At 33.2% G+C, this 2,126-nt stretch overlaps 1 pseudogene; it reads left to right on the forward strand.

The window, feature by feature from the left end:
- The first annotated feature begins 537 nt into the window (after positions 1-537).
- LOC110410256 (sodium transporter HKT1 pseudogene) lies at positions 538-1,823 on the forward strand (annotated as a pseudogene).
- Positions 1,824-2,126: the final 303 nt, after the last annotated feature.

Consider the following 2,126-nt stretch of genomic DNA (forward strand, 5'->3'; position numbering starts at 1 on the left):
TCCCAAAACACTAACCAAACAATGTAAAGTGGCTCCCTACAATTTGACTGCAAGGAATGTCCCTCACCTGCCATCTACCAAATTCACCCTTAAGGTGATTTATTTGTGGTGTTTATAATGAAATATCTTAGTTGTGTTTGACTTTAACATAAACGCCAATGGATATAAGCTTGCTAAAGACATTTTCCTTTATTAAAAACATAATTTGACTGAGAAAATAAAAAGAAAAAAACCAAACAAGTCCCTAGCATCATTTGGTAATAGGGCATGTGACAATAACTAGTAATTAGGGCAAAGAAAGGCTTGGAAGGTGGCCGTTAAGAATTTTTTTTGTACTCAAATTTTCTAGAGGTGGTCACCCACCCATTTGTACAAAATAAACATCAGCCACATAGGAAGCCACAAACAATGCCATGGCCATTGCCTTTAAATACCTCTATTTGTTTTCCATTGATATTCACAAGCAAAACACTTTTTTTAAAAAAAAATTCCATTTATTGTGAGAAAATGATCAACTTTTCTTCTTTCGAGGAAAACATGCAACATTTTTATGCTTCTTTATGTCTCAAACTAGTTTGTCTAAGTAGATCAATATGTTATCTAATGTTGTGTTTTCTTCGATTTATTCTCCATACAACCAACACATTTTGGATTGAACTTTGTTACTTTCTCTTGCTTTCTTCCCTTGGTTACTAGTTTCTCAAGTTTATGAAGCCAAGAACTAATTTTTTTTAGACCTAGGAATTTAGATTTGTTCTTCATCTCTTTGTTTGTTGCAACAATTTCAAGTATGTCGACTGTTGAAATGGAGGTCTTCTCCAATTCCCAACTCGACATTATTACGATTCTAATGTTTATAAGTGAGGAAGTCTTCACATCCATGGCTAGATGTTTCTTAAGAAAGTCAAAGTTAAAGGCACTCCAAGGGGATGTAAGAAAAGTTACTTCTATTCCTAGTTGTAATAGTTCTTCTTTTTGTCCGAAAAACGCTAACAATAGAATTGAGTTGGGTGTGATAACTTGATTCTGGGAATATAGAATTAGGTGATTTTGATCACATTCACTAGGATAATTTCAATAGCCAAAATTTAATGTACCATTCAATCAAGTTTTTGGGTTTTGTTGTTTTAAACTATCTTTCAATAGTTAACGTATTAGTTATTGCTCTAATTTTTCTTTATCTATTCCTTGTTTCAAGTGCAAGGGAAGTAGGAAAAAGTAAGGAACTAAAACTACTCACGTTTTCAATTTTCACCATTATATCAACCTTTGCAAGTTGTGGTTTTGTGCCCACAAACAAAAACATGATGGTTTTCAGCAAAACCACAAGCCTCTTCTTAATACTTATCCCTCAAATCCTTTTAAGAAACACTTTATTTCCATCCTGCTTGCAAATTTTAATATGGGTTATAGGAAAATTCATTAAAAAAGTAAAGTCCTAGTATCTGTTGAAGAATAAAAATGAAATAGGGTATCATCACTTACTTTCAAAGCAGCATTCATCATTTTTGGTCATCGCTATTTTTGGGTTCATTATGGTTCAGCTCCTTATATTCTGTTTTATGGAGTGGAACTCTGAGGCCTTAATAAGGCTTAATCCATTGGAGAAAATAATTGGTATGTTCTTTCAAAGCGTGAACATAAGGCCTACAGGGGAAACCATCATGGACCTCTTAATAGTATCTCCGACCATCTTGGTCCTACTTGTCATCATGATGTTAGTCTCTCTCTCTCTCTCTCTCTCTCTTCTCGTCTCCTCCTTCTCTCTCTCTCCTCTCATCTCTTCTCTCTCTCTCTCTCTCTCTCTCTCTTCCCCTCTATAGTTTTTCACTCTTCACATCTCATTTTCACATTTACATATATATATATATATACCTACCTTTTATCATCTAAAAAGGAAAATAACTTGCATATTTAAAGAGATTCATGATTCAATTCAAATGATTATATTGTACTATACTAGTACCAAACCATAAGTACCAATAAGTGATGTAGATAATAATAATTGTCTAGTGAGCTAGCTACTTCTCTTAAGGCTCTATAAAATTCCAATCCTCATAACTTTACTCTTCTATCTTAAAGACATAAATAAAACGTATGATATCAAGTATCCAACAAAAAAAAAA

Source organism: Theobroma umbraticum, unplaced genomic scaffold, assembly GCF_002168275.2.
Source record: "Theobroma umbraticum cultivar Fairchild unplaced genomic scaffold, ASM216827v3 scaffold_56.0, whole genome shotgun sequence".
NCBI classification, from domain to species: domain Eukaryota; kingdom Viridiplantae; phylum Streptophyta; class Magnoliopsida; order Malvales; family Malvaceae; genus Theobroma; species Theobroma umbraticum.